We start from the raw sequence: 13248 nt of genomic DNA, 5'->3' as shown, positions 1-13248 counted from the left end.
AATGAATACTGTTGACTTTCAATGAACATGAGTTATTTAGATGCTCTTAACAATCCCACCCTAAAAACAAAACCCATGGTTTGAAATAACCTATTAACCATAGTATTTCAAATCTGGTTTATTCTGTTTTACAAGTTAAAAACCAAAACAAAATAAAACACCAATGATACCTTTCTCCAGCAATTCCTGTTTCCTCCTAATAAGATCTTTTATTAGAATATTTAAAGTGAAATATTTGTTGCTGGGAGGTCTCTGTTTCTGATGATTCAATGGTTCCATGTGGTCATGGTTTACCAAGCTATAAGCAAATGTTGCACTTGTTACATGGCTGGTTGTGCTGTGACTTATCATGTAGTGAAGAAGTTGTGGCCCTTCAAAGCAGATTTAGTGACTAAATGCACCACCATGCTTCCACCAGCAGGTAGACTGAGAGAGCACATGTACCCTGTGTACATAGGTTCCCCTGACTTAACCAGTGCCAGGTAAGCACATACTGGTTTTTCAAATTGTGGGTGCATGGTGAAATTTGTTTGGGGGGGATCTTGGTGCGATTCACCACGCAGACTGGGTCCCTCACTACCTGCCTGAATTTCCACTGCATTTGTGCTGCCTACCACCAGTGAATGTGACTGTGACCCAGATCTTTCACCACCAATAGCTACTATGGATCTGGACATGGATGTCACTTTGCAAACATTGCTAGCCCAGTATCACGAACTCCTGAGGAGATTGAGCAGCAAAGGCAACACTGGCAGGCCCTGATGAATGCTATGACTATGGTTATTGATGACCACAGGAGTACCTTCCTAATCTGACAGTCTATTTCTGGCCTCATTGAACTTAATAGAAAAATTCCCATTGGTTTCAGCATAGACAGGATCTTACTACAGAAGTCCATGCTGGTTTTGGGATATGGGGTTGTCAAATGTTGTAGTTAGCAAGAAGTCAAGCAGGTGTGTTTTACACAGTGGAAGACTCTGCAGAGGGAATCTCAGCGGTTCTTTGCCTGACAGAAAGTTCCATTTTGGAACGTTGGGAATAAACCTCCTTTCTTCTGGGCACCTCTAGATGTGTTCAGTCACGTTCTAATCAGAACGCTTCAGCGTCACCTCACCGCTACGTGCATTAAGCCCCCATGCATTTTAAAATGGCTGTGGGGGTGCTTTATCTAAATCTCATTAAATGAGATTTAGATAAAGTATCCCACAGCATTTTGAAATATGCAGGGGCTTAATACACATGATGGTGACCCATTTTCATTAGAGTGGCTGTCTGGGAATTACTCTTATTAAAACATCCCCCCACCCCCAACCAAGTGTATAGGCAGCCTCTGTTTTCAGCTTTGTGTATGAGAGGGAGAGAGAGAGAGAATATGTGCATGCCAGTAGGAACAATCTGTTGGTTTGCGTTTTTTTACTTTTTGTTCTCAGCTGAGAATTCTTGTTTACTATTAAACAGGAATCTGTTGATATCGTGACTGCACACACATGCTTTTTTGATACTACTCTCTCTCTTCCACCGCTTCCCATTCCCTGGTCCAGGATGGGGGCTCCTAAGTACTACTGTAAAGTGTACTGTAAAGTAATAGCAATGTTCACCTTGCTTCCATTCATGCAATTAACTATCTGATGGAAGGTCTATAATGAAGTCCTTGTTCTTGATAGAGATGATACTTTGGTCATTAAGAGATTGAATTTTCTATTTTCTATAATTGGATTACCATGTTAGGATAACATGAGACACAAAACATTAAGATGACCCAAACAGTCTTTCTCCTATGATGACTTGATGACTTTTTTGATCAAGTAAAGACAGTTTGAGCTAATAGATATGATATTGCTACTTATTATGGAGGATCTGATTTTACAATGCCCTTGCCCTAAAGCATCTCAGTGAGTTGTTTGTAGGGTATTAGAAATCCTGGTGATGTGCTTTTATATGGTTTTCTGGTTCTTGTTGAGTTGGAGAGAGCATTCCTCTTGATTTTGACAGTTAGCCCAGTCAGAAAAAGCAGGAAGCATGAGCAATCATCAGGTAAGTGATTTTTCTGCATCTTAGAAATTGTTTCCTGTGCACACTAAACTGAAAAGTATAGTAATATTTTTTCTCGTGTTATATATGTACAGACTTTGGAACAAAGATTTTCCTTTGTAATTACTTATTCCAGAGACAAAAACAACTTCAAGAGTGACGTTTTCTATATATAGCCCTTTAATCAAATAGGAAACAGGATTGCCAAATGAGATCTAAGATACAGTGTTTGACCCTCTATCACCTCACTCCAGTACTCCGTAAATGGGATCTGAGTAGTTAAAGTCCCATAATGAAGTCAATAAAATACAATGGCAATACAACACATAAAATATTAAAATAAAGTTAAATGTTTGTTTCTGAAAAGCATTTCTAAATAAGTGAAAAAGGCATTTGATCGTAGATAATTCTACAGCTATAAGAAGCCAATAAACACTGAAGTTATAATGTAACAAACCAAGTTTTTTTTCTGTCCAAATATCCTGCTGCCACTGAAATAACTGGGAACTTTGCTAGAGTGAGGATAGTACATCTGGTCTACTAATTTCTGTATTACCAATAACACAAGTGACTAACACATCCCATTCTTTTGTTCTTTGCTTTGTTGTTAAATGAAGTAGCCAGTGGAGCTGGGGAAGTCAGACCGTTTTGTGAACTGCTGTGAGCCAGGTTCTGTTTTTGTTGATCTCATTAATGGCATTATTGTTGGGGCTTTAAAACCTTTCAGCACATGATTCATTTCAGATATTGATAATGGGTGCACATTCAAAAGAATATAAAACTAAGTCAAACCCTTTTGGATTCTGATCTTGTAGACCTGATTAAATCTACCTCAGGGAAAATTTAGCCTCAATAAGAGCTCACTCAGTAGTTATTCTGACATGATGTAAGTAACAACAGAATCATTCCTATTTGTTATCTAATACTGATGATGATTATTATTATTATCATAATAAAAATGAACAAAGATGGCAAAATGATATCACTAGCTTCAGGGCAAGAGCAAATGTGTCTTGTGTTGTTATATCTTAATGTTCTTGAAATCCAAGACATGATTAATGCTGAAGTATAAACAATGAATATTTTGATCTTATCTTGAGGACACCCTTACTTCTGCTATTACCATTGCAGTACTTCACTATAAGGACTAGTACTTCACTAGAACTACCTCATGCATTATGGGTTTTATGTACCACCTAAACCAGAAGTCAACTAGCAAATACGGACTATTTCTAATAGTTAGGCATTGCTGGCTTATTCAAAAATAGACAACTTCTGAAAGGAAGGAGAGGCAGTGAGAGAGACAGATCTTACACTAAAGGAAATTCCTAGTTAGAAGAAATTTCATAAATGTAATACTTGATGAAGAGCTCTGGGCATATCTGCACAAGGTGCTACGGCAATGTAGCTCATCACTACGGTGATGTAGCTTTGGCGGGCATGAACCATGACACCAAAGCTACTGCACAGTTGCAACAAGCTACTGCAGAGTAGCTCATTGCTACTGCGCAGTAGGGTTGGAAATGACCTGTGCGCCAACAGGACTGCACAGTAACAATTGCACAGTCAGGCGCATGTGTAGATGCACCCTCTGAGGAGTAAAGTAATCTATTTTTCTATAAAATACCACATGCAGCTAGTGCAAGCCTTCCCATCTTCACAATACCTTGACCAAACCTCGAGGAAGCAAGCAAGTTAATTGGTTCCAGTTTTAAAGACAGATTTTGGTTTTGGCAAGTGGAGTGAGACCACCTATTTCATTTCACACAAGCCAGCACCCACTTGATTTTTTTGACTTAGGACCTGGTCTAAAACACACTTATGTTAATGTAAGTCTTCCCAATGACTCCAGTAGACTTTGGATTAGGTTTACAGAATAATAGACATAGGGTTTACAGTCCTGAACAATTTTCCATGACTGCAGTAGACTGAGATTTTTGCTATCAGCATTTAAGAAGCAAAATTCTTAGGTAGCTTTCATAGTTTATGTGGGTTATTAAACACTGGGAAGAATAATCTGACAACAGTCCCTACCTGTATGGTCATTTGGTTAAGAAACAAAGTGCTTTTAAAATTTTGATATTAATTTTGGCAAAAGTTACATCTTGACAGAAGTGTATGGTGCTTTGATATTTGCCAAAGCTGTTAAATGTTATTAAATATATATTTACTAAATAAACATATTATAATATTTTTCATTAAAAATAAAATGTCTGTTTAACTCAAGGAATTGCCTGTATATCTTCTGGTGCTTGTCCACACAGGGACATTCAAGAAAGTTTATCCAAATAAACTAAATGTGTGAATGTTAAGTGGATTAAGTAAACTCCATTAAATCCCTGCATAGATACTCATCTTTAAAATTAAAGTGGTCTTAATTAAATTAATCTTAATTAATTTTGGAATGTCACTTTAATTCTGAATTAAAATATCCAAACATTTAGTGCCATTTAATTAACCCACTTTAAAGTTAATTCAGAATCATTTTCCTGAATGTCCTGTTTAGCAAAGCCTTAAGAGCCACATGTTGTAAAAAAAAAGGGGGGTGGGAAAAGATCCTACATAGGACACATTTACAGAATACTTCACCTCCCATTTAGGCATCAAAATAAGTGTATCCTGACTTATTTTAAGGATTCTTTCCTAGGAGGAACAATGGGGTGATCTTGGTGCTGAAGACTTTTAAAAATATATAAAATATGACCTTATTTATTAATTACTAAGCTCTTGAATGACTTTTCCTGAGTCAAACTTTTCCCACATATATTTACACCTTAGACAGCTGGATTGGGCACCCTCTTCCTATGCATATTCTATATCTTCTTCCTGGGATCTTCATTAATCACAAGTGTTCATTAAAGGAACATCTGGCCCATCTAATTTGGTGATGTTTAAAGAAACTCTGTGAGGTTTCAGGTAACAGAAGGGGAAATTTTGTTGGCAGAATGTAGTGGACACACTGATCATCAATGTAAGATACTTCATCTGTATAACCTATGCTGACCTTGATAATGGATAAAATGAACAACTTAAAATCCTTTAATTTCTATAGACTATCAGATTTCCTGCACAGCAAGAACAGGTAGGTATTATGTTGTTCTGTATAATTTTTTTCCCCAGAATAATACTTGAATCCTCTAGGATTCTTATATATCCCCCTCCAATTTAGAAGTGAACTGCAGCATGTTTAAAAAAACAAACAAACAAACCTTGAATTTATCCCAAGCATTTATTGGAAAAATAATAGGTTTTTTTCACTTGAGCAATTTGGCAGTGGGAAAGGCCCTACTGTGTTCCTGCTTTGAAGTTGGAAAAAAAAATCTGGCCTGGGTTCCTTACTTGGGGAAAAAAAAGATTTGCCGTGTGCAACAATTATTCCCCTAATGCCACGGGACACTTAGGGTGCATTGTGTTTTCCTAATCCAAACATTTAGCTCATGTATTGTTTTTATACCAAGGAATACTCGGATGAGACTCATAACATCTGGAAAGGAAGCCAAAACACCCTTTAATAAGGGATTGTCCTCTCATTAGACTTAACTGATTTTGCAAAAGCTGTCTGCTTTATGTAATGCATTATAATTATATGACAGGAGACCAGTGGAGAATATGGCATACAGTTTCCCATAGGTTTCCTTTTTGAGATAAGAAAGATAAACATTCTGCTTTGCTTCTCAAAAAAAAAATCCCTCTGCAGTTTCCTGAGAGGCAGTTGCATGTTGGAGGATTTCTGTAGCTATGTCTTTTCATTTCCAGACAATGATCTGTGTCATGTGGGGAAACTGGGTGTACAAAGTAAGGAAGCCCCCTGGACTGAGGTGTATGTCCTAGGCTTCCTGAGAATGTGGCTTATCTCAGAAGGGTCCCTATGCATTCACACTGCTTCATCTGTGCAGATCACTGAGGAGAGAGAGACTGTTTTTGCAGGACTCTCTCTGTGCTGGGGAAAACAAGGGATGCTTTTCACTGGGTCTCTTTTCTGTCCCTGGGCTGCTCCTCTTCCTCCATTGCTATCAGTGGAAGCAGGATCTGGCCCTAGATCTGTTTTAAGGTATGCATAACTTGACTTTAGATGACCCTTTACCAAAGAGACCCAAGTCAGGGAAATTCTTTCCTTAGAAGGCTTGCCCAATGTGGGAAGAGCATCTCTAGTTACAGAACAAAGCAAATCACAGCCTACTTTCTGGTTTATTCCATTCAGTAAATTGCTGAGTTGTGGCCAACAGAGAAAAATCCTTCCCTTCAATCCTTCCCTTCAACTCTTCAAGCAGGTTAGGAGTATATTGCACTCCTTTAAAAAACTGATTTGGGTAAGAAAATTCAGTAGTCACTTGAAAAATGACTCCACAATGAGGAATTGTAAAAACTGCAAAAAAATAGGCAAAATTCACATTAAAAAAGGACAAAGTCAAGCACAGTGGGGCTAGTTTTCAGATTGCTTTTGAGTATTACACTTGCCTGCAAACTGTGCTTTTTGTTTAGCTTTCTCATTTATAATCTATTTTGTTATTTCCTATCCAAGATCTGTAATGTACTGACATCTGCTGCGTGTTTTACTAATACAGCAGTTAGCTTAAAGTTACCAAATTGGCTTTGTTGCTTATGCACAAAAGGATGCTAAACTAAAGTAAACTAAAATAAACAGAGGAGAAAGAGCATACAGAAAACTATTATTATTATTATTATTTACACAAGGCAGGAAAATAACCAAACACCCTGCCCCAAAGATCTTACCATCTAATTAAGGTAATTCCAGTGGAAAAAATGAAAATTCTGTTATTAGAATTTCAGAGCCATAAAAATGGACCTCTGTCATGTGAACAGCCATTTTCATTTAGTGTTCTACATTTGTAAAGTAGCAATGAGGGTTTACAATTTGCCTACAATAAAAAACATAATTCTGATAAATAGCTTTACTACCAACTAGGAGAAATGTGGAGAGATCAAAATTCAGAAATGAAGTGGTGTCACTGAATAACTTAAATAACTGTACAATAACTTCTGTATCACTTATGGCTGTTTTTCAGGCTTGAGTTAGCAGTATTGAATGCTGTAGCATCCAGTAACTTAGCAGTACTGGATGCTGTAGCAGGGGCTGTTGGACAAAACATCTTCTATTAAAACCATTGAAATACCAGATCAAACTGGTAATAAATAAGGTTCTTTGATTAGTGAACTTGGTGTGGAGATTTGTAGATTTGCCAGTCTATACATTTATGTCTTTGCAAAGGCTCCATTAAAGTAGCATGACAGCTGACTTCCAGGTGGTCCGAGGTAGATATACTTGAGCAGAAAAAGATGTCTGCTTCTCATATCTTTATTTCAAAGCTTGGTTGTATAATCCTGGATTGTAAATACAGAGTTTGCTAAGCAAATTAGACTAAATGTGTTAAAATGGGTCTGCATGCTATGATCCTCTCCTCATGAGGTCTCTTGGGTAGATGATGGAAAAGACAAATTAGATACCTTAGCAAGAAGAAAGTCAAAAAGGGGAAAAGAAAAAAGCAGCCTTAATTTACAAAGTTCAAAAACTGTGGGGAAAATTCCGCTCCTGAAGCCAAAGAGAGTTTGCTCACTGACTTCTACAGGCTTAACTCTGGCCCTATATCACCTCAAAGAAACTAATCCAGAGGCCCAGTTTCCGCCCTGCTTCAGTCTTTTCACAAATCCACAGAAAGGCCACACTCACTGAACACTGTGCCAGCTTCAGAGGTGATAAGAGTGAGACACAAAGCATCCAGTCCTGCAAGGGCCAGAGGACCAGATCCTCAGAGGCATTTAGGAGCCTAGCTCTCAGTGCGTTCCATAATTGATGTGTGACAGGCTATTTTTTTTCCTTTTTCTTTTCCCCCCGGAGTTTTCTACTTGATTTCAATAAGTGTTGGGCACCTAAATGCCTTTAGCTCAGGGCCCCTAGCACCTAACAGGATCAGGCCCCAAATATCATATTTTGAAACTTGGATGTCTGAAATTAGGCCCCTAGGTCCATATTTAGACACATAGATAGTGAGATGCCTTTAAAATTGCTTGGGAGCCAGACTTCAAGAACCTAACCTTTAAAAATACAGCCTTAAATGACTTATTGTCTGATAGCAAGAATTACTCACCTGCCTGCCTTTGTATTGGTGATTTGTGTGTCAGAATCAACTAATGTATGTAAGTGCTTTGAGCAGACAGAATGAGATGTCTATCTAACAGCAAAGTGTTATTAAGCAGGTAACATCAGCTAGTAGTGACTGGACAAGTTTTAAGCAAAGCATCCCCCTCTCTTCCCCCCCCTCCTCTCCCAACCCCCCTCAAAAAAAACCCTTAGCTGAAATTAAGAGTGAAATAACCCTGTGTGAGTCCTGCTTACATTGACCTCAGTGTAAGCCATATGCAGGGTTGTGTTCTTTCATTTGCACACACTCCATGTCTTCAGAGTATCAGATATTAAGTTGTTAGTTTTCAGAACATCTCCAGGATTTAGGTAACTCTTATTATTTCTATTGAATATACTGGGAAAACTGGAAGAAAAGTCATGTTTTTCCAGTGGAAAACCCATGAGAATACAAAGTCCAGAAGGCCATATAATTTCTACTGAATCATCCCATCCAGTGAAAGGAGGGTGCAGAGCCACTGAGGCAATGGCCTTCCCTATGGATGTGCTCAAGCCCACATGGACACCTTGCAAAAGCCAGGTATTTGCAAAGGGCCAGGGCATGTGTACTGCACCAGGGTGGGGAGAGCCCCATCTCTGTGCTTTTTCCTCCTGTGGGGCTCTGAAAGCACCGTGGTGTCTTTCCCACAGAGCCAGGGTGAAAGGGTCAGTACTCACCATTCAGGGAAGGAAACCCCTCCCTACTTGGCACCCTTGCCACAAACATCAGAAGTATGAAACACATGGGATGAGTACACAGCAACTCCCGTGCAGGGCAGGCATGTTTGGACTCAGTCCCTCCCCCCACACTACAGAAGTTTGGGAAAAATAGCAGGCTTCCCATTTCTTTCATCTCCTCTATAGTCAAGAGCAGAGGGGATGATGTCACTCTAAAACACTGAGAGATTATACCTGCAAGATTTCAAATAGACATCAACCTAAAGTGACTTGCCTAAGGGTAGGCAGTGAGTCAGTGGAAGAATCAGGGTCAGTACTCAGGAGTGTTGGGTTCTGCCTGTCATTCTTAGTGTAGCAGACCAAGATGCCTCTGTTTTGTGGGCATTTGTGTGTAAGATACATTAGGATATTCACAGCATCAAAAGTTAACAAATAGCTCAGTAAGCAGTCACCAACACACACCCCAAAAAGAGAAAAAAAACAAACCACAGCTTCATTTCCTTGCTATTTATTTGAGTCAGATAACATCAAGGTTGAAAAATCCATTTTTTTTACTCTGCTCACCAGAGATAATTATTTTAATTCTTTGAAACTTGAAAAATGCTCAATATATTTTTGAACATGCTGGCCCAGCCTACATTGTACCAAATGCCAAGCCATTGAACAACCTGGATCTAATGTTTGATCATACAGTACACTGGGTGCTAGTCTTCCTTTATGAATAAATTGGTTATGTCATATATAACATTCAGGCTTTTACAGTGTCCACAAGAGAAGGATAAATTGAACTCCTGCTTGGGTCACCTGCTGCACCGTGGCCAGCTGGTTATATATATATATATATATATATATATATATTTGTAGAAACTGGTCTTATCTTAATCACAGAAATTAATAAATTCATTTAAGGCTTCTTCCTTGTTCTTAAGCTTTTCTGATGTCAATAAGGACCGCATGTTGTTGCCAGCCACAAAAGAGTTCCCACTGCTATTCAGTGTCTGGTCTACTAGCCATGTGTAATGTTCATTGGAATTAGTAGCAGCTTTGCAGAGTGGAGTCCAAATCAGAATATGGTCCTGAGTGGGCACAGCTACATGTGACACTGTCGCCATAGCAACACGCTATAGCAATGTAGTGTCTGCGGGAGTCTACATGTGATCAGCAGCTACTTTGCCATAGCAACGCGCTCCCCTGGTATAGAGTGCCACTACGGGGAAGTAGCTGCTAAAAATAACCATGTGCCATGCGTATGGTACAGGACAGGAAGTTACTGTGCCATGATTTAGTACTTCCAGAAGGAAATACAAAACCACGGCTTAGTAACATCACCATAGTGAAATGTGTCGGTGTACCCAGTGTGTAGTAACAACTTGTCATATTTACATACTGCTCCCTACTGTCAGCTGCATTCACTCCTGTAGAAACTGAGGTGCACACTGCACAGACGGGAACACCTGCACTGCAGACACAGTTTATCCCCAGCCAAGAGAAACAGACAATTCTGGTCCATGCCTTATGCAAGCCCTACTGGCAAAGGATCCTGGGAAATGTGTTGAATATTCACATGTGCTGGATATCCTGGCCTTTCCCTCTCTAACCAGCCCTGTGTATATATGTCATGGGCTGCAGAAGTCGAGTGTACACTTTCAGCTCAGAGGAACTGCAAAGACTTGCTTTATTCACCTTGACATGCAGGAGGGTTTGTCACTACTTGATGCCTATTGATCAGGTTCTGCTTGTTAGCATCCCCAGAACCCCAAAGATTAAACTTAGCTCTTTGTGAAAGCTCAGAGACCATGTCCAACCACAGGAAGATACAGAAGGCACTCAGAGACAGAGACAGGCTATCGACCGTGAAGCTGCTCCCTGATCCTGACTGCCAGGCCATTTAGTACTGGATCTTCTACAAAGACCTAAGAATAGACCATAGAGACTTGAACTGGCTCATAGCTCACAGTGTACTCCCAGTGAAGGCATGGAGGCACAGAGTGAGATGAGAGTCTAGACCCAGCTGCCCCAGGGCAAGCTGCCAAGACGAGAGCAAGACCATTGACCACCTCTATTGGCTCTGCCCCTATGCCAAGGGAGTGTGGAAAAAGGTGAGCCAGCTCCTTGAGGAAATGACAGGAGTCAGGCTGATGACAAGGGAGGTGGTGCTGTATGGACACCTGACTAAATAGCAAGGGTCCCAGACAACCCGCTTTGACCTGTTTGTGTCCTGCATCAGAAGCACCCTGTGGCGATGCAGGAACCTCCTGATGTACAGTCACACTAAGCTTGAGCAAATGGACCGTGTTAAAATGTTTGTGAGCGAACTCCAGTCCTACTACTGGAAAGCAGTGGGAGAAGACAGAAAGGACGCAGCCAACTCCACCTGGAAAAGCGACACGTGGCACAGACTGTTCAAAGTCCCCCTGGGGAAGTGAAGTGGACAAGGGAGAACAAAGGGGACAATGACGCAACTGGACCTGGAGACGGCAAAGAGGACAACAACAGGATCAGCATCAGTGGAAGCGACAGCAACAAGGACAGAGAATGAATAGAGAAGGGAAACCCCAAATCAGGGCCTGGACTAAAGGACTGTGTTTGGGTTAAGGAAGGGCAGAGTGGGTGCACGTGGGCTCAGGGAAGCGGGTGCGGTTATTGAAATGGGTGCACAGGTTTCTTAACGCGGTTTAAAAAAAAGGTGCAATGGAAGTCTATGATAGAGGATGTATATAGATATAGATAGATTTAATAAACAAAAAGTTGTGCTCAATTTATTTGTTTTTTAGTTTAGTTTACTTCCACAGTTATTCTTATAGTTTGCATGTTTCATTTACTTTTATGTTTGAGAATAGTTTCAAGATAGAAGAAAGGAACTGGAGTTATAATGAAATTAAATATGAGCAAGCAAATTCTTATAAAATGAGTGGGGATGAACTTTTACCTACATCTGAAGCTGGACTTGAACCAACCCCTTTCTGAGGTTCCAAAAAAGTTTGGTTAATTATTTTTTTTCATATTTGGTCCACTCTGCATTACTTAGATCTGGTCAGGACCACAAGTAGAAATTCTAGGGAACTGTAAGTGAAACTGAGAGCCTGATAATTTTGGCTGCACCAAAGTAGCACGCTCTGGGACTTTCACAAAAAAATCCTGCTTTTGGTAGCTTTCCAACTGGTTCATATTCTCAAAAAGTTGGAATAAGGTTTATATAAATAGAAAGCCCTTGAGGTGTTTATACACATACAATCGAATGTTCAGAACCTAGGGGTGGCTTAGCTCTAACTGAAACATGCAGCATCTTCTGCTATATATTTTCCTTGATATAAGGATAATTTTTAGGCATAGAACCTTCATTGCAGTCAGAAACTGATTGATTGTTTGGGACACTGTATAGATGCTTAAGGGTCTACTTTTGCTCCTTTTGAAATTAGGTTATAAGCATATCAAGAACATGTGCCATATATTCTGTTACTTGAAGTCACTGATAGTTGTGTATAATCTAAAGTTGATTTTAACCAGAGTTCGACTCATTACACAAAGGTTCGTTTACCATAATTGCTCAAAAAAAGCTGAGGCCCTGTTCTTGAGTAGGAGACAACATTATAAAGGATCACCTCCAGCCTAATTCTGCTTCTTCACAAACTGATGCATAGAAAAGGCACTTACAGTAAGATATTTTGAATCTTGTTCCAGCAAAAGGGAGAGGCTATGATTTGCCATTCTCAGATTATATACTTAAATAAACTGGAATCAAAAGTGCGGAGACTTAGTTTTTCTCCCTAAGACTAAAACTGGTCATGCAATTTGAAATCTAATTATCTCTTACAAAATAGTTAAATCAGCAAGAGTGCCACTACTTGCTTTAAAGTGCTTAGTAGAGGTAGAAAGGTGTTAGCTTGAAGGTGGTTGGATATTATACTAAACTACTCAGATTTTGGTGCAGTTGGCATGGAGTAGAGAAATAGATTCACTTCCCAAAAATTTAGGACTCGAATATATAATGCATATGCACTGGTGTCATTCACAATAGTTTTGTTTAAATTACACCTGGGTCCAAAGTGGACAGAGGAGCAGCTATTTGGAGCCAGGCTGGTGCAATTACCTTGCCTTGCCACCTTATGATGGGACAACAGGTGTTGAGTAAATGTTTACCCTAGGATGACTGTAGACACATTACTTTTACACAACTGTAAATTTACCACTGATTTTTCCTGGAGCTATTCTGTGCTAGATTCACGTGTTAAACTAATGTAAAATTCTTTGCCACGTATCTGCTCTTTTTGTACCTGTAGTTTTTGCAAATTTAAAGTTGGCTGGCAATGCTTTGCCACTGTCCAGGCCACTGCATGCACCTATGCATAAATCTCTTAACAGAGTAAAGGTGGACATCAGTCTCCACCCCATAACTTGAA

This window comes from Alligator mississippiensis, chromosome 7 (assembly GCF_030867095.1).
Source record: "Alligator mississippiensis isolate rAllMis1 chromosome 7, rAllMis1, whole genome shotgun sequence".
NCBI classification, from domain to species: Eukaryota; Metazoa; Chordata; order Crocodylia; family Alligatoridae; genus Alligator; species Alligator mississippiensis.
This window is presented reverse-complemented; position numbering follows the sequence as displayed.